The 18,928-nt window shown below is 39.5% G+C and overlaps 1 protein-coding gene across 1 annotated transcript in view; it reads left to right on the forward strand.

Annotated features, from left to right (window-relative positions):
- The first annotated feature begins 6,763 nt into the window (after positions 1–6,763).
- LOC124777251 (clavesin-2-like) overlaps positions 6,764–18,928 on the forward strand; it is a 129,887-nt gene continuing 117,722 nt past the window's right edge. Inside the window, exons 1-2 of the mRNA XM_047252577.1 lie at positions 6,764–6,803; positions 14,500–14,603. The gene's annotated coding sequence lies outside the window, so the exon portion shown is untranslated. The remainder of the gene's footprint in view (positions 6,804–14,499; positions 14,604–18,928) is intronic.

Here is an 18,928-nt window from a genome sequence, read left to right on the forward strand (position 1 = left end):
TTCATGATGCGCGCTGATGGGTTGGAAGAAGCATGGTATCTGGAAATAAAAATGGGTGTAATATTTTTAGCTTGAAATTTGCGTTTCCATCATACTGATCGAAATTGCGGTCCATTGTCGGAGATTAGATTCTGAACATGTTCAAACTGAGACAAAAAATGTTTAGTAAAAGCATGAGAAACAGTTGTAGCAGTGGCTTTTCATAACGGAGTGAAAGATACAAATTTAAGTTAGCTCTACAGCAACGAATATGTAGCAGAAATCTTTATTATTTCGTGGAATGGGTCCAAATAGATCAACAGCTGGTATATGTCTTAATTTCAAGGGTACAATGGGGTGCAGAGGGGCAATGTGAGATATTGTAGAAGATTTTGCTTTTTGAGAAATTTTGGAAGTCGCCAAGACTCTTCGAATACGCTTTTCCATGTTTGTGAAATAACAGTTCTGTCGTAATATCAAAAAGCATTTGCGAGCATTATAATGGGCGTAACTCAAGTGTGTATACCAGATTAATTTATTGACAAGTTCTTCAGATATGCAGAGTCCAGTTATCGCTGTCACGGCGAACGCGGCGGAACAGAATATTATTTGCACGGTATAGTAATTTCTGATTGTTGCCTGGCTCGTGTCGCACCACAGAAGTTTGATCTTTGCTCTGCTCTCTGGCAATGTCTTTTAACGATGCTGGAATAAAATTTTCAAAAGCTACTTGTTTAATGTAGAGAAGGCTGAAATTAGTTTGATAGAAATTAGCGGCGCTTTCTGGACGGTTACTGCACAGCAAGCGAGAAAGAGCATCTGCTAAGTTTTCTGGGGTCTTGGGATGTGGACGATGGCAGAAAGTGACGAAATTTAGTGAAAGCCCACACAACACATAATGCTTTGAGTTCGGTGATAGAATAATTTCTTTCGGCCGATGTCAGGATGCGACTAGCAAACGCAATGTTCTTTTTAACAGTTGTGCCATTTTCCTCTATTTCCTGAAATACATGGACACAAAGAGCAGTCTTTGAACTGTCTGTAGCAATCCAAAAATTCTTTGTCTGGTCAGGATGTGATAGAAGGGGAGCGTTAAGTAAAGCATTTTTTACATTGAGAAACTCGGATTGAGTTTGATCGTCCCAAGAACAGATAGTATTTTTACCAGTAAGATTACACAATCTAGGGGTATCTAGTGCAGAGCGGTGTATGAAACGGCGAAAAAAAAATGATGAAACCAAGGAAGCTGCGATGTTGTTTGTTGGTAGACGGGATTGTAATGTCACGGATGGCTTGTAGTTTGTCGGGATAGGGCGTAATGCCGTCAGCGGAAATTACGTGACCTAGAAATTTAACAGAAATTTTGCCAAAATGAGATTTACTGAGGTTCACGGTAACACCTTTTATAAGAAAAGTTTGCAATAGCATGCGAAGAACAGAATTATGTTCCGACCAAGAAGGTTCTGCAATTAAAATGTCGCCAATGTAAGTGGCGATTCTGTCTTTTAATTCATTTGGAAGAATGGTATCCATCGCACAGATGAAAGCACCGGAGCTAATTGTTAAACCAAAAGGCAATTTACAAAATTGATAGCAGTTGCCGAAACAAAGGAAAGAAGTGTATTTTCTGCAATTAGGCTGCAGTTGAACTTGCCAGAATCCAGATTTTAGGTCCTGAGTAGAATAGATTGAGGTTCCATGAAATTTTTGTAAGAGCTCTTCCAGCGTTTGCGGACGGTCGGTTTCCGTAATGATGATCTGACGTGAATCCAACACAAGATGAAATGTGCCATCCTTCTTATTAACAACGTGAAGAGAGTTAATATATTGACTAATGGCTGGTTCAATGATACCTTGGTCTAACAAAGCCTGAAGTTCTTGCTTGACTTGATCTCGGTAGATGAACAGAATGGAATAATGTTTTGGCCGGCCATTGTGGCCGAGCGGTTCTAGGCGCCTCAGTCCTGATCCGCGCTGCTGGTACGGTCGCAGGTTCGAATCCTGCCTCGGGCATCGATGTGTTTGATGTCCTTAGGTTAGTTAGGTGTAAGTAGTTCTAAGTCTACGGGAGTGATGACCTCTGATGTTTAAGCCCCGTAATGCTTAGAGCCATTTAAACAATTTTTTGAATAATGTTTTGCCTTGAATGTATCATGCGGTTTTACTTGAAATTCGTGAACAAAACTGGACATAGTTCCTGGTACATTTCAAATACTTCAGAGTGCTGTAGAAGAATATCTTGTAACTTTTGGCGCTCTTCGTCGGTCGAAGCTTTACATTCATTCATCTTATTGTTGATCGTCTGCATAATGTCATAATATACTTCCTCAGGGATATTGTTTCTACGGAAATACGTGTCTATAAAGGATGTAGAATGCCAATTAGTATTCTTAGATGCTGAAATGACCTCTACTCTGTTAATGTCTTGCTCCTCAGCTGACAAAGTACTCTGAAAAGTGACAGATATTTGTTGCTTATAAGCAACAACTTCTTAAAGTTGGTAACAGCATCATGTTCGACAAGGAAATCCATACCAAGTATGACGTCGGTTGTTACGAGAGGAACGATCCAGAAATTAGCATGAAATGTGTGATCAGCAAGTATAAAAGGTAGGTGGGTTTCCAGTTTCACATCTACTCCCTTATTTGAAATTGCGCCTCTAACTTTCGTCTTACCAAGTGGAAAGGTAGGGCAGGTATTGTCAGCGTTACATTCTTGGAATTTTGATTGTTGTTGTTGTTGTTTTTGGGGAAGGAGACCAGACAGCGAGGTCATCGGTCTCATCGGATTAGGGAAGGATGGGGAAGGAAGTCGGTCGTGCCCTTTGAAAGGAACCATCCCGGCATTTGCCTGGAGCGATTTAGGGAAATCACGGAAAACCTAAATCAGAATGGCCGGACGCGGGATTGAACCGTCGTCCTCCCGAGGAATTTTGATTCATTTAACACTGTTACTGGTGAACCAGAGTCGATCACTGCAAAAAATAAATACAAACCAATTTTAATTTCAACAACGGGATGAGAAATATTCTTCTGAGTTTGGTGTCTCTCTTGTAATAATATGTCCCTCATGTCGTCGTTTTGCTGAACGGTATTTATACCGTCCCCAGTGAAATACTAAGAAAAGACATAAAAACAGAATTTATAAAGAAGAGACATTTAAAAACTGAATAATAAGCGGACACTAGCAGCTCAGACGTACATACATTTTTCTCATGTATCCGTATTATAATAATTTCTCTGTGTAAGTTTCGAGGGCAAAGAAATATAACAAAATGATCTAAAGACGACACAGGCCCCCACAACCGCACTAGTGGTCGACTGTGAAGAGCGGACAAATTGAATAGCTGGCCGGCGGCCATTAGAGTGGTAAACTGACGCGCGGATTTCGAATGTTTATACATCGCTTTTGGTTATAAAATGCCTTCCCTGGAGTTAGGTCACAAACATAATGCCTCATTTAAATACGTTACTACAATATAGTTTTTAATTTATGAACAAACAGCAACTAGTCACTGTTTATGAATTTATATTACGTAGTACATGGAATCAGCCGTAGCTAAAAGTTATGCACTGGACCCCTAGCATTTTTCGTAGTTCATTTACGATAGATGTACGCAAAATGCATCAAAACTGGGCAAGATTTGCCCACTATGTCAATAGATATTTTCTGACTCTACCTTGCTTTAGATTTTATGACGAAAAGTGCGTTATATATGGCGTAGTGCTTTGGCAACTCACGACCAAATTATCAAGTTTCAACCTAACCTAGACGATGAAAACACTACCGATCAGACAGCTACAACAAACAAGACTTCAGGCAGGCATCCAGTATCGCATTAGTCACAATATTTACTTTCGAAGATGTACACTTCAGTTTATATGTGTGGTTTTTTCATATAATAAATAAAACTCAACAACTGTTCCATCAAGAGAAGTTGTAAAATCAGATTACAATTACACACATTCAGTTGCATTTTATAACGATAAAAAACCTGCTAACTCAAATTTCGTGTTGCTTGCAACTCAACTTTTATAGTTAAAATAACATGTGGTTCACAAAGAAAAATTTATCTTCTGCTGTATATGGTCTGGAAAACGAAAGATGGATGGAACAGCATCATCTTTCAGCTTTCTGCGATTTACGTAATTTTCAAGGAAACAACCTTCTTCAAAATGATCGGAACATATAAAATGGTATTCTGTCGGTCGGAAATCTTGCCTCCTGACAGCGTGTAACCATTTTTGTAACAGCTGTGGTTTTGAGAAAGGAAACCTGCAAATATATGCACAGACATTATGCTAATACCGTGTTACAAAAACATTTACTAAGCAAGTGCACTGACATACAAAACAACTTAAAATATCCACATACCTGTGAAATGTAATATTCGTTCCTTTCTCGAATTTATTTGTACAATTAATCGCTGCACAACTCTTCACCATTGTACTTCTTTTGATTGGAACGTACAGACAGTAGAATTACGAGTAACAAATACTGTATGTACGCCCCAACAAATATACAACGTTGAATCAGGGTCTTCATAAACAACAGTACTACACAACACATCAGACTACCACCACTATAATGGCGTCCAGCCGAAGGTTCAAATTATCCCGCGACTGCAGCGCCATCAGTGAGTCTAGTTATTTTTTACAAGGTCTTTGAGACGACAAGATGCGCTCTTCTGTTAATTTTTTAGTCGTCTTCTTCGACCATAGATATTGGTAGACTGGTCATGACGTATATTTCGTGGCACCAACATCTCTACTGCTATACCACGTGACTATTGGCAAAACAACGGTGGTATCCTGTTGTGCTTATGGTTGTACCGAGCGTTTTGTGAAGGGAAGTAACATTAAACGTCGCGTGTAAGTATTATTAGTACAATTTAGCGGCATTTCTTGAATACTGATAAACTATTGTGTGTATCATATCCTTACCCAGAACGCCACAGTTACGTAAATTGGCGGTTTGAAGTGCTGTGTGTGTTTCCAGGCGCACATTGCAATCGTATATATTTCTTGATATGGTAAGCTACAAAGCCGCTTTTTCTCTTTCGTATAGGTTTCCTAAGGATGAAGGGTGCAGGCAGATGTGGATACAGGCAGTGAAACGAAAAGATTTCAAGCCTACTGCGCACACACGCATCTGTTGGAAGTACTTTGAAGAATATATATATATATATATATATATATATATATATATATATATATATATATATATATAAACAAAGATGATGTGACTTACCAAACGAAAGCGCTGGCATGTCGATAGACACACAAACATACACACAAAATTCAAGCTTTCCCAACCAACGGCTGCTTCATCACGAAAGAGGGAAAGAGAGGAAAAGACGAAAGGATGTGGGTTTTATGGGAGAGGATAAGGAGTCATTCCAATCCCAGGAGCGGAAAGACTTACCTTAGGGGGGAAAAAAGGACAGGTATACACTCACACACACACATATCCATCTGCACATACACACTATATATATATATATATATATATATATATATATATATATATATATATATATATTGTGTGTGTGTGAGAGAGAGAGAGATATTTATTACCAATAACCCTTCCCACTCCAAAAGCGATGGCAATGTGCATTGTTACTACATAAGAAGAAAGGATGATTTTTACTATCCTGGATTAAATCTGACTTTGGTACAAAAAGGGGGAATTATGCTGGTATTATTTTAAAGAACAATTTGCAAAAACAAGTTAGGGGTTTGATTTCTCATCAGGGTTTAGTTTTATTTTGTACTTCCCAGTTACAAAACATACGAATATCAGAAACAAATACTAAATACCATTTGCAAAAAAGTAGTTGTATGACCTATGTTAGTTTCCAGATAATAAGCTGTAATGTATGGGATAAATAATATGCTGCTACAAAAATCTTTGGTCATTTACCAAAAAGCATTAAAAGCCTGACAGATAGCCAACCAGCATTTAAAATCAAACTAAAAGAATCTATGAATGACAGCTCCTACTCAGTAGACGATTTTTTAGGTATAAATAAGTGATTGGAAGAATTGTCATGTAATGATAGGTCTACCTTTCATTAAACTGACACTGTGAAGTATCGCATTCATGATCTGTGGGACAAGTATTCATGTAAGTAGGTACTGATTTTGTAGATATCTTATTTGATACATCTACGAAACAAACTGTTTAAACCAAAAAAGAGCTTTCAAATGAAACTGCTTTACGTTTTGTGGGTGAACGACACAATTGAGTTCGTTACATTCGATGTGAACACGTGTGTTTACGTTACAGGTTTCGTTGTTTATGCCGATTTATGAAGTCTATAACACTTTCTACAACCAAGGCACTAAAACACACACACGCAATATTTACATTTTATGCAGTGCATTACGCATATTGTTAGTAGAGAATGCATCTCATAATTGGTAACACTGAAATATTCGCGGCGAATATATTGCCGAACATCGAAAGTGTTTCAGCAGTTCACAAAGTTCATTGTGAAGTAATGGCTATAAAACCAAATTTGTACCGTGGTTAAGCAGTAATTTATCACTTCTAGCTGTGTTTACATAAGCTACATTTAATGTGGTGAAGTTAGCAGGAAATCCACTGAGAAATACTGGAAGTGAAATCAGGAATCAGAATGCTGCCTTGAACTCCCGCCGACGTTCTGCCAACAGTCACGTGATTCTATGTTGCAGCCACGCTAGATGTATAGCCGCTGCACTGCTTGCCCAGTCTATTAGTATCTATGGTCGAAGGTCGTCTTCTACTTCTTCTCTTGTCTTGGTTGCGTGTAGACGGACATCTTGCGAGTGCTGGCAAATGTAAGCATATTTGTACTAATTAAGCAGATAATATATTGATTTAATGTTATTGTTCACTTTTAATTTGTAAGAGATGATCCCGATTTCCATGTCCGCCTTCCTTGAATTAACCTGCATTCGAATAATTTACTGTGCAACTATCGCAGCGGCCGATGCAGCCAACGACGCCATTACGTGGCGATATTAACTTACAAAAATTTGCGGAAGCGAAAAACTCGCCCGCTATTAACATATTTCTCCACAGCCGCCCGACGGCGCAGAAAATACGTAGCTTTAAGATTCTTATTTTCAGTACAACAGCCGTGTGTTGGCCGCAATTGTAATTAATATCTTAGGATTTTTTGCTTTAAAGTGAACTGCCTAGCCTAGGAAATTAATATGAAAAGTTTATTCCATTGTTCAACTTATACGCTCATGTTTTAAGATTAAGCGAGTCTAACGTTCATTAACGTAACAAATAATTTCACTGAAGATTAATATTGTTAAAAAGAGAACTTCACAATAACATTTAATTGTAAATCAAAATTGAATGAAATATCATTTTGATTAAGGCCCACCACGTAAGTCTGCAACAATCGCCATTACCAATCAACTTCTGTAGTAAATAATAAATTAAATTACGACGGCCGACGGACGCGAGATATTATGAGTAGAAGAATTGCATTGTACGTTTGCCATTGAACAGCGTCGGTAGTTTCTAGTCATGCATTACTAGTGGGTTGATTGGTGACAGAAGATTGCTGTGTAGGTTCAGTTATATGAATTGCACAGTTGTTTTGATCTGTAGAATGCCGCAGTGGATGGAAACCAACATTAGGTTCATTAAGAAGAAGAGAAATAACAAAGGTAAGGCCTATTGTGCAAGCCTCCTGTGTAGCTCTGTGGGGAATATCAAACGCATATGCACATGAGATACCTTCGGTGAAAAAATAGTAAGTAGAGTGCAAATTAAATTGTGTGTACTTGTGTATTTATGTTTTTATTTTTGGAGGGGATAATTATTCGTGTGTGTATCAGTGTTAAGGGTTAGTCAGTGGCTTAAAGTGAATTTATCATGGGTAAGATAGGACAACCTAAAGCATCCGTACCAGACGAACAAAATTCTGTTAACATGGAAAGTGAGGATCATTTGCAAAACGTAAACGAATCCCAAGTCCCAAGCCACCGCCCCGGATAACATAATTTCCGGAGCGAGGGTTGGGTGGGAGGGGGGGGGCGAAGGTCTTTGGAATAGAGTAACAACTCCATTGCATGGGCAGGGGGGCCAAACGAGTGCTAGATTAGGTGGGGCATCACTATGCTACCCGTTTGCAGACCCTTTTGCTGAATTTCTGCGTTCGCTCGAACAAAGAGACAGAGATAGGGACGAAAAATTGGCTCAGATGCTACATGAGCAGGAGAAAAATTAACGCAAAAGCTCCATGATCAAGGGCAACAAAGAGACGAAAAACTGGCTCAAATGCTAAATGAGCAAGGGAAAGAATTTACTCAAAAGCTCAGTGAGCAAGAGCAGCGCTGTGAAGCGAAACTAAACAGTATCCAAAGCGAACTTGCCGAGATGCGGGACGCTTGCAAAGAAATACCTGATCTTGTGCAAAGCCCAGCCGGCGAGATGCAAAAACTAAAGATATCGCAGGCCAGGCTAGAAGACAATGTTCATGGGTGATGTGGAGGTAGATGCACGGAAAAGTATTAATAATTATTTGGAAGTGCAAGGTCAAAAAGTCGAAAGAGAATTTAATGATTGGCTAGAAGTAAAGGATCGCGAGATATCTGCAAAGATTGAAAGCGATGTAAAAACAGCTGTAGAAGAAGCGACTGCGGCCGCGAGCGTAAATATTGATGCTAGCGCTGCCGCACTACACGCCGAATTAACACAGATCAAATCCCGTGCGAAAAATGGTTCAAATGGCTCTGAGCACTATGGGACTTAATATCTGAGGTCATCAGTCCCCTTGAACTTAGAACTACTAAAACCTAACTAACCTAAGGACATCACACACATCCATGCCCGAGGCAGGATTCGAACCTGCGACCGTAGCAGCAGCGCGGTTCTGGACTGAAGTGTCTAGAACCGCTCGGCCACAAAGGCCGGCAAATCCCGTGTGACAGCGTCGACTTGCTTCTGTAGCTTACGTGTAGTTTTGTTCCTCTTTTTCAATTCGGCTTTAATTGTGTCAGGGTCCTGCACCAGCTCCAATTGTTCAAGATGGAAGTTTAACGACTCAGTGTCATTTGTGCACTTTTCTTCAACTTTCTGGATTCGTGTGTCAACAGTGGTTTTGAAATCAGTTACGTCTGCCTGTATTTGGTTCTGTGATTGCTTTATTGTGTTAAACTCATCTGTGACGGAAGTTATACTAGCGTCAACACGGGTTGTAAGACTAGTGAGCAACTGCTGTTGTACTTCCTGTCTTTGTTCTGCTAATGACTGGAAAAACTGATTGTTTTCCTCTGTCTTTGTATCGTTTTTGTGAGGTCTCAGTGTGAACTTTTAAGACGTGCATCTAATCGGATGTCTTGTTGATCTATTCTTTCGTTAACTGACTATATTCCATCTGTAAGCTTTTTATAGGTTTCACTACATGCCATCTTAAAGCATTAATGTCATCTCTCAAAGATTTGGTACTGTCTGCGCATTGCCTAGATATGGCTTCAATTTTATCGCAAAGATGTTTTTCACTGGCCTTAAGGTCTGCATCTACCTGTTTGAAACGGTTATCACTCGTTTCTGTATATGATTTAAGCTCGTCAATGCTGGAAAATTGTTCATTGAATTGAATGGTGTTGTCATCTTGTTTTTCTCGTATGCTGGAAAGTTGTTCATTAAACTGAGTGGTGGTGTCATCAAGTTTTTCTCGTGTTACAGAAAACTGTTCATTTTCTTCTTTCGCTTACGCCTTTTGTCCCACAATTTCGGCAGAGTCGGCGTTGTTACAATCGGATTTGACGTGGAAATGGTGGCCGAATGCCCTTCCTGCCGCCACCTCGTACCCCCCGGGACAGAAACAGTGTACCCCAACTGTCTAGTGTAAATCATGAAATAGTGTGAATGTGTTGAAATAGTGTGAATGTGTTGCAAATGTCTGCGAGTCGTTTAACTGAGGCGGAACGTGGGGACCAGCCCAGTATTCATGTAGGGGAATGTGTAAAACCGCCTAAAAGCCACATCCAGGCTGGTTGGCACACGGCCCTCGTCGTGAATCCGCCCACGGGCCGGCGCGCCTACTCGGGTCCAGGAAGCAGCGCATTGGCGCTCTCGGCTAACCTGGCAGGTTGTGGAAAAACTGTTCATCATTTTTATTAAATCTTTCATTGAATATGTGCATGAGATTTTGAAATATTGCTTCCATATTGCTTTGAATTGATGCATCGAGTGTCACCAACATTGTCCTTTGTGACGTGGAGACATCATATACAGCCATGGACGTTTCCGTTTGTTGCTTTATCTGCAAAATTGTCGTTAATAAAATCCGACGGATTTCCAATAACAGACTGAGCACTTTGCACTAGTTTTTCCTCTGACATACTACTGGCGATCTGACCAATTGTGTGAAAAGTAGGCAAATCACCGACCTCACTCGGTAAACAGTCAAGTTTCGAATTGTGCACATCAGCCATGTGCTGATCTGCGGCGTCCGCAATACCGGAATCTACCGTCTGATTACTAGTCAAATTAGTGCGTGAAATTATGGTGTCAGGAAACTGTACATTACTTTTGGAAACGGAACTCATGTTTTCTGTGGTGCTTTGCACTGTCGCGCTGCAGTGGTCACTATCAATCTAAACATTGTTGTTAATAATAGGAAAATCGTCTATTTCGGTGTCTTTAACTGTGAGATTACGCGCCGGAACCTTAGCAGTTTTGCGCGGCATCGTACATCACGCACAGGGTGCAAATCCAAAGACAAAAATTCAACACTCAGCTCAAAGAAAAGAAACAAGGCGGAACATAAGAATGCCGGTGAACTGTGGGAAAATTTCGTGCAAGTCAGTAAACTGCGTTGCACCAAAAAATCTAACTACTATTATCGCTACAGAGTGGTTGAGAGGACAGAATATATTTATCTGACTATTTTAATATCAAAGAATTCGCAAACCGAACATCCTGGCAGAGCTGTCGCCAAGTATAACGTTCCTTAATATAATGAAATAATAAACTTCACGATTACGTTGAATGAAGTGTTAACTTTGGAATGGATACAGAACTCGATTTGTCGTGTTGCGTGTTGTAACTGCAAGTGGTGTGCTTAATCTGTGTTATTGTTAGCAAAACTTTACGAATCGATTGGGCAATGCAACTCCCAATACCAATAAAGAAATATAGCCACTGCAAAATACATTCAGTCCCTTACGCACTGAATCATCTGACCCTGTTCAAAACTAATAACTTTGCTCCCTATGCACATAACAAATAAATAAAGTGTCTTGCCGCTAAAGCAGCAACAGAGTAACGCGACACATTCTAGTCTCTCATAAAAATGAAGAATGTTCTAATTACAGGCTCAACAGCGTGCAATGCTGTCCATAACACTTGAAATGCACATGAAATTCTTTTGGCTGATAAACGAGACATTTAAGAAAATTCAACTTCTTTGAAAATTATATAGCCTGGACTGGGAAGCGGTACTGATTATGGTGAATTCCTTAACACTCAGCTTTCCAGTAAAATTATATTGCAAGTTAAGTTTGGCTTTTCAAAAACATCTGACTATTGAAGCTACATTACAACTGATTCGCAAACAATGAGATTTAAACAGCAAGTATTATCTGACATCATTAATGCAACATAAATGCTAATCCTCAAATTAGACATAGTTCTGTGAACAAGTCTTAAAAGCATTGCAAAAAGGAAATATTTAACTAGTCTTTTTCTCAATACAGTTTACGTACATTCTCGGTTTACTCAACAATTACGAATTATCAACCAACTCATCTATACCAACAGGCTGGCTAAAACAAAAATCATCATTATTTAAATCTTTACCTTATTTGCCTGAAGACTTTTGCTTCCATGTTCAGCAATATTGACATACCTACATTAATCTAACTCTTGGTGGCGTCACACAGCACACCACAGAAACTGCCTACTCCATCGTCTTTCACTCACAGACAGCTTCTACGACTGAGCGCCCAGCGCACTCTTACTCCAACAAAACAGTACAGTATCTTTGGCTCTGTGGTCGCGTACAATCAGCGATCCACATTATCGAGCCTATCAGAGACATTCATTGTTTATAGTGCACTAGTTTCATTTGAATTTATTAAGATTCTTATCTTATTCTGGTGCCACATACAAGTGTGCCCCAGTATGCTCCTTTCACAAAGAAATAGCAAACCTTGGAAATTTAGCTAAAGCTTCAGATTTTGAACCATAAATTATTAAAGAAATGTACAAAAAGATGTTGAAAATTAAACAAAAGTGAGCCAACAACTACATTACTCTAGAGCAGAGTTTCTCAAACTGTGCTCAACGAAAAACTCTTAAAAACACTGTGTTTTTTCCAGTATTTTGACGATACTAACTATTTTTTTTAATTTTAAAGTATCGCTGTTATTACTTATGATTAAAAATTTAAGTAATCACTGAATAAATAAATTTTTCCTCACTTTTAAAATTTTCATATCCTTCAAAATAAACAAGATGTTGCATCAAATTTTCCTATTAGACTGCAGGAACACACGAAATGTAAAGAATATAATCAAAGTGCATTCGATCTGTGTCTCATAAACAACGAACACACATCCACAAAGACTAACAAGAGTTTTGGAACATTAATGAAAATACAATCTACGTGGGAAATGACGAATTTGTTTCGTAGATTTGTTTCTGAACTCTAAAACCATTTGGAACATCCATCGTAGGCTGCCAGATGCTTGATAGAAGATGACCTTTATTGAACATGTATTACACTACACTATTGACCAGTTTCAGCCTGTAGGCATTTTCAAAAGCCTGTAATAACAATATCAACAAAGTAAAAAGGTAAAACACATTTTTGACGTCGCTATACGTTGCATATTATGACTGTTCCTACACTTCTTAAAGTTGCTTCGCTAAATATGACGCACATATCAGCAAAACAGCTGTAAGATAACAGCAATTACAACATGCAAAGAGTAATAATACCAAAGAAGTGTTTTACCTTTTTAGTTTGTTGATGTTGTTATTACCGGTATTTGAAAATGGATTGGCCGAAACGATAGTTTTAACATTCAGAGTTTTCGTCGAGGCTGTGGGGACCTGAAGAGACTAATAAATTTACGGCTTTGGTACCCACGATGAAGAACATAGATTAGTCTGATTAGATCAGTTTGGCTGCAAACCAACAAGTTACTGTAAAGACAATACTACACACATCGTACGTTTACTTTACTATTGTTGTTGTTGTTGTTGTTGTTGTCTTAAGTCCTGAGACTGGTTTGATGCAGCTCTCCATGCTACTCTATTCTGTGCAAGCTTCTTCATCTCCCAGTACTTACTGCAACCTCCATCCTTCTGAATCTGCTTACTGTATTCATCTCTTGGTCTCCCTCTACGATTTTTACCCACCACGCTGCCCTCCAATGCTAAATTTGTGATCCCTTGATGCCTCAGAACATGTCCTACCAACCGGTCCCTTTTTCTAGTCAAGTTGTGCCACAAACTCCTCTTCTCCACAATTCTATTCAATACCTCCTCATTAGTTACGTGATCTACCCATCTAATCTTCATCATTCTTCTGTAGCACCAATTTCAAAAGCTTCTATTCTTTTCTTGTCCAAACTATTTATCGTCCATGTTTCACTTCCATACATGGCTACACTCCATACAAATACTTTCAGAAACGACTTCCTGACACTTAAATCTATACTCGATGTTAACAAATTTCTCTTCTTCAAAAACCATTTCCTTGCCATTGCCAGTCTACATTTTATATCCTCTTTACTTCGACCATGATCAGTTATTTTGCTCCCAAATAGCAAAACTCCTTTACTACTTTAAGTGTCTCATTTCCTAATCTAATTCCCTCAGCATCACCCCACTTAATTCGACTACATTCCACTATCCTCGTTTTGCTTTTGTTGATGTTCATCTTATACCCTCCTTTCAAGACACTGTCCATTCCGTTCAACTGCTCTTCCAAGTCCTTTGCTGTCTCTGACAGAATTACAATGTCAATGTTTAAGACTAGTATATTGTAATGTACAATGTATAGTAATGTTCCTTATTAAGGAACTTTACTATACATTGTACATTACAATATACTAGTCTTAAAAATCTAAGTATCTGTGTATAATGTGTTGATGTTGTGATCTTTAATGTGAAGACTGGTTTCATGCAAGGTATATAGAAAAACGAGGTATGCCATTCTGGCCCCTGGTGAGCAATAACTTCTCAGATGTTCTTGCGCGCTTTGAGTCACTTGGAGGACTGTCGTGGCTGTGCATTCCGCAGAACATGGATGTTGTATTTCGCACCCAAATATGTGTCATTCGTGAGCAAGGATCACTGTAATTGCACTGTGGCACACATTAATACTGCTCAGAATACGACAAACATTATTTATCATGGTTTTCCCAAAGATAAGCATTCGCTACATAAATAGATAGTTCAGTGCAAACGCGCGGACTAACCGAATACGAAAACTAAAAGTGTGTGTTAAGTACATTTGCGGCTGAAGATTATGAACTAATATGAGAAACAAACTTTTAGGGTTATCTTCAAGAAAGAATCTACTACCCTCAGCAACTCACAGCGTAAACATTCCAGACTGGCATGGGAAAGAAATTACAGAAACCAGGCGTGCAAGCGAAAAGGTAAGAAGTTAGACGATAAATAATATTGAAAATATAAATATAACTCAAAAATTACTTTAAAGTAGAATAATTCGCATAAACTTAAAGCTTTTTTTCATGCTATACTGGATTACTATGAGACAGTGAACGACTTGCTACTTTCTGTAGGATATTATTTCTCATGGATGTAGCCGATATTTTTTTCTAGTCTCAAGACTGCTATTGAACTCTTATGCCTGCACATATAGCGTGCTGGTCGTAAGTCTTAACAATAACGATGTTTGTCGCAGTGCGTGCATATCTCTGTTGATAACATCTGTTGGTAACACTGAAGGTTGAGAGTTCGGATCCTTTTATCGGTATAAGCTAATGTAGCTATTTACGTTACTGATGGTTTATCTCTTTTGTCTGTTATTTATTTGGTCAATAATGAGAAAGTAGTGTTTTTGTATAGCACTTTGTAAATACATTCAAGAATAATAAAAATAAATTAATTCCTTAGAGATCATGAAGTCGTGTACATCGCTGCGAAGCAATACATTTGCAAAAACGAACTTTGAGGGCTTTAGAAACTGCAACCGAAAAATAAAAGAAATTCTACCAGACTACAGCTAAGGATCCCTTCATGAGCTCGTTGAAGCAGAAGGATTTAGAAATTAAAGAACTGAGGATAGAGATTGAACTTTTAATAAAGCTAAATACACAGAAAGAAGCAGCACCAAAGAGATGTGGTGTAGCCTTATGGAGCAAAACAAATGCTCGTCGCCGTGTTCTTTTGTTACGGCGGACAAAAAGGTCATCTGACGCGAAGTAAACATCAAATTACACAGAAGAGTAAGCAAAGTGTTGTCAAAAAATTTCACACTGTCGCAAATACGGTAACTGTTGAATGAAAGCAAAAGTGCAAAGTGGAATTCAGAGGACATTGCCCAAGCATTGGTTTTAAGAGCTCTGTCGCCAGAAGCATACGCTTATTTGTGAAAACGAAAAATGCCTTTGCTGTGCAAGAAAGGATAAAGGAATATAAACGCACACCGGGTACTCTCGAGTTTGTACTGTGCTTATTGAACGCTAAGTGAAATAGTTTTACTGCTCAAGAGTGAATGTTTATTGATCGTATAAGTTAGCATTCGTCGGAGGAGACAATGGTCGGTCCACATTCAACTGTTCAGGTTTGTGTGATGCGTGGGTTGTGTAAGCAGTGGAAGCAACAAGTTTATTGTGACTTCGACACAATTACGTCTTGTTTCTTTTTTTTCTTCAGAGCGTCGTTCAGACGGCTGTGAAAGTTTGGAAGGAATTTGTGCCGATACAGATAAAACATATTTCGCAAATCTAGCAATCGGTTTTAGGTATACTTGGGTTTTCTTCGATGTACAACATCAGTTAAAGTTATTGAGGAACCATTTTATAGATAAAGGCATTTCGCTACCTATTGGGTCCAAAACATCTGGGGAGTTTGGTTGCGAGCGGAAGCGTTTAAACTCAGAAGAGCGTTCCTGGAGCCACACTGTAACAATTCTGGATGTGTGGGTTGTCGCATTGTCCTGCTGGAATTGCCCAAGTCAGTCGGAATGCATAATGGATATCAATGGATGTAGGTGATCGGACAGGATGCATACCTGTCACAGTCGTATCTAGACGTATCTGGTGGTCCCATCTCGCTCCAACTGCACACGCCCCACACCGTTACAGAGCCTCCACCAGCTTGAACAGTCCCCTGGTGACATGCAGGATCCAGGGATGAATGAGGTTGTCTCCATACCCGTACAAGTCCATCTGCTCGATACAATTTGAAACGAAACTCGTCCGACCAGGCACCATGTTTCCAGTCATCAACGGTCCAACGTCGGTGTTGACGGACACAGTCATCAAGGGCACACGAGAGGGCCTTTGGCTCCGAAAGCCCATATCGAATATGTTTCGTTGAATAATTCACATGCTGACACTTGTTGATGACCCGGCATTGAAATCAGCAGCAATTTAGGGAAGGGATGCACTTCTGTCACGTTGAACGATTCTCTCCAGTCATCGTTGGTCCCGTTCTTGCTGGATCTTTTTTCGGTCGCAGCGATGGTCGTACGGGAAAGTCCCCACTTTATCGCTACCTCGGAGTTGCTGTGCCCCATCACTCGTGCACCGACTATAACACCACGTTCAAACTCACTTAATTCTTGATAACCTGCCTCTGTAGAAGCAGTAACCGATCTAGCAATTGCGCCAGACACTTGTCTTATACAGGCGTTGCCGACTGCAGCGCCGTATTCTGTCTGTATTTGAATACGCATGCCTGTATCAATTTCTTTGGCGCTTCAGAGTATATTGCATAACGCAAAATCATTGATGAACCATTAGGTTTTCCAGCGGAAAAAAGTGAAGTAGGAGAGTCTAATGCAGAATGGACATCAGTTATATTTCTTGGTGGAAGTTATTCTACGTGGACAAAGAAAGTAGTGGAGTCTGAAGAATAATTTGCTGCTTGACATGGAAATAGTGTTGGCAAAAAAGCTAAAGTCTTTATGCTCTATTTTGAAACAAAAGTTCCTTGAGGTTCATGACGCAGTTCAGTACAAGGACGAGGTATCTGAATCAAAGTTTAAAGTCATGAAGAAATGTGCCATAAGGAAAAGTAGCTATGGAGTGCAACTTCATCTGGTAAACAGGAACTGAAATCTGGAGGAGGCTACATTGACATATGCTTCTTGATCAAACGAATGAGTTACTTTTCATCTTAACTATTATTTATTTGGTCCTCATGTGTAATACATCTATCATGGCACTTGATTTGATTTGTCCAACAATGTATTGAACCAAACCGAAAGAAAATGAACAAGTAACATGCCACAGCGCCGGTTGTGCGGCGCATTCGCCATACATTCACACAGCTGCTCTATGCTACGCAGCCTCTCCGTCACACGTCAGGGGGCTACATTCAGTAGCAAGCATGTCTGCCGGAATAACCCCCCCCCCCTCTCCCCCCGCCACACCGAACTTGTGGTTTCGTGCACGTCACCGCTATAGTCCATGCCGTACATGTCCCTCCGTCTCTACATAACTATTGCAACCTACATCTGCTTACTGGACTCCCTCTATCATTTTGCTCACTGCGCCTCAATGAATTACCTAATTAACTATTGACTGATGCCTCCGAATGTGTCCTGTCACCCGTATCTGTCTTATAGTAATGTTGTGCCATAAATCCATTTTCTTCGAAATCCGATTCTGCACCTCTCCATTGCTTGTCCGATTTATCCACCTAGTCTCCAGCATTCGTGGAACATCACATTTCAAAAGTAAGCTTCTTGTCTGTACTGTTTATTGCAGAAGTTTCACTTCGGTATATGGCTCTATTGCAGACAAATACATTGAGAAATGGCTTGCAGACACTGACCTGGATCTCATGTCAATGCATTTCTCATTTCAAGAAAAGGGTTTCTTGATACTGCCAGTCTTCATTTTGTATCTCTTCACTTCTGTCACAGTTATTTCTTCTGTTATTTAAACATTAAAACTCGTCTTCTGTTTTTAATGTCTCATTTCCTAATCTAATTTCCTCAGCATCGGCTGATTTAATTGCACCAACGCCCCATTTGTCTTGTGTTACTTTATTCATATTTGTTATATAACCCTTTTTCATAAGAACATTTTACAATGTCTTAGCCGTGTGAGTGAACAGAGATTTGTGAGGGAGCTAAACGTTTCCAGTAATTACTACCATTATACCATGTTGCTTACAAGCGTGGAAATACATTTTTACAGTTTGCATATTTTTAACTGTGCCTGATGTCATACTATTTTTTAGGAGTTGATAGTGGGATCATGTCTTAAATAAACATGTTGTGGAAAATTGGAAATTTGTGGTAAGGTCTTGTGGGACCAAACTGCTGAGGTCCACGGTCCCTAAGTTTACACACAACTTAATCTAACTTAAAACTAATTCACTAGTTCACGTTGAGGATGACACACACACCCATGCCCGAGGGAGGACAAGAACCTTCGGCGGGGGAAGCCGCGCGGACCGTGACAAGACGCCCCTGACCGCTCGGCTACCCCGCGCATACATGTTGTGTTTTTAAATAAAAAATGGCACATTTCGACAACTGGAGCGTCATTATCTCCTTACTGACGTCGTGATACATTTACACTGTGGCTTCACAAAAGATACGAGGAACGTTCAGTAAGTAATGCAACAAAATTTTTTTGAAAGCAGGTTGGTTTTATTCAGGATTCCAATACTCCATATTATTCTCCAACCTTTTGGCTAAGAAATCCTAGTTTTCAATATAAGCTCTGTTCAATGCGAGCGTCATTATCTCCTTACTGATGTCGTGATACATTTACACTGT

Source organism: Schistocerca piceifrons, chromosome 2 (assembly GCF_021461385.2).
Source record: "Schistocerca piceifrons isolate TAMUIC-IGC-003096 chromosome 2, iqSchPice1.1, whole genome shotgun sequence".
Classification (NCBI taxonomy): Eukaryota; Metazoa; Arthropoda; class Insecta; order Orthoptera; family Acrididae; genus Schistocerca; species Schistocerca piceifrons.